General features: G+C 63.1%; 1 protein-coding gene across 1 annotated transcript in view; it reads right to left on the bottom strand.

Moving 5' to 3' along the window:
* ODF3 (outer dense fiber of sperm tails 3) overlaps positions 1-1,617 on the bottom strand; it is a 12,949-nt gene that overhangs the window by 8,239 nt on the left and 3,093 nt on the right. The window lies entirely within an intron of this gene.

The following is a 1,617-nucleotide window of genomic DNA, read 5'->3' as shown; positions in this document are numbered from 1 at the left end:
CCCTCTCGGGAGCGCGGAGCGGGAGCCGTCCGTGCGGGGGCCGAGCGCCCTCCCCGCGGTTTGAACCCCCGCGGTGCATGAGGCCTGCGTGAAGAAGAACGGCACGGAGCTCTGGCACGGAGCTCGGGGGAGTTAAACGGGTCAGGGAAAGCCCAAAAAGGTGGAAGGGAGGAGGTTTACCGGGAGCTGCTGTTGCGAGGGTGGGAGACGGGCGCACAAAGCCTGGGTTAAAAGGCTGGGAGTTGTCCTACGTGGTGCGAGAAGGAAAGCTTACAGCTCGGGTTATTTTAACTAAAATACAAAGACGTTTTGCTTTACTGGCGTTTAATACGTGGATTGACAGAGGTGCCCCCACCCCGGTCCATAGGAGGAGCCAGTCCTGCACCCGAGCGGGGACAGGAGGTGTCCTGGGCGAGAGCGGGAGCCCCCCGGCCCAGAGGGGTTGAGGGCTCGCTGCTTTCCAGCCCGGTGCAGCAGATGGCAGTTCCCGTGTGCCCGGCTAACTGCTTTTCTGGTTCGGGGCGCTGTGCGCCAGCGCGAGGCCGTGGCAGTTCCCGAACCGGGCTGTGCGGCACACGCCGACGGGCCCTGTGCTGTTCGGCAGCTCTGCTCGAGCCCCTGCGGCGCTCAGCACGTCCTAACGCAGTGACGAGTGTCCGGGAGCCTCTCCCGAGGCTGCTTCTTTAATGGGGAGACAAATGGCCACGTGGCATTGGGGAAGCAGTGCCTCTTCCTGCTCCGCTAAAACCGGCTGAAATTATTAACACTTGGGGAAAAACAGGGCGCTAAAGGCAAATGCTGCCCCTCTATGAGAAAGTGCTGCGTGTGAGGGGAGAGCGGGAGAGACCGGGAGCGCAGGGCTCGTTCCCACTGACGTCTCACATAGAAAGTTACAAGTTTTATTTTTCTTAAATAACAGTTAACACTCAGGTGAATAGAACAACGCAGTGAACACTGCGGAAAGAGGGAATGTCTAAGGTGGCCCTGCAGCAGAGATGAGGCACAGCTGCAGGAGTGGCAGACGGAAGAAAAGGAGTTAATTGTGCGGAGGGCTGGGAATCGCAGGTCTCGGGGAAGCGGAGGCAAGATGGTGGGGGCTCAAGGCGAAGGAGGGGGCCGCGGTGGGGGAGTTTCTGACGGCGGGGTGTGGGGCTGGTCAGAGAGGCGGGATGAGAGGGGCGGTGTAGACGGAGTGGCGGAGTCCAAAGGTGGGAGCAGGTGCCTGGGGCTTGATGAGCGTCACCTGGAAGGGAAGAGAGAGAGAACCGCACCAAAGGTGAGGGTGGAGGATGGCGCTGCCCTCCCAGCTGCTGCCCAGGGCAGGAGAAGGTCCCTGGCGGGGCGTGCTCATCCCCTGTGCAGGGGGTGTCCTCCTGAGGAGCACGTGGTGTGCGAGCGAGCGCCTGTGAGCGGTGACAGGCGGAGGCAGCGGAAGGGCAGAGCTGTGCTGTGCTCCTGGCCCTGCCGGTGCTGGGCTGTGGGCCGAGGCAAGGCAGCGGGGGCGCTGTCCTGCGGCCGGTGACTGCAGGCTGGTGGCCTGGAGCAGTGGGAAGCCCCTGGGAAGGGGGGAGATGCTTCAGGGCTGGCTGGGGCCGCGGGACGGCCGGCTCTCCCTTT

The sequence above is a fragment of the Charadrius vociferus genome, unplaced genomic scaffold (assembly GCF_000708025.1).
Source record: "Charadrius vociferus isolate BGI_N301 unplaced genomic scaffold, ASM70802v2 scaffold843, whole genome shotgun sequence".
In the NCBI taxonomy this organism is placed as follows: Eukaryota; Metazoa; Chordata; class Aves; order Charadriiformes; family Charadriidae; genus Charadrius; species Charadrius vociferus.
The sequence above is the reverse complement of the archived record's forward strand: the minus strand, read 5'-3'. Positions and strand labels throughout refer to the sequence as shown.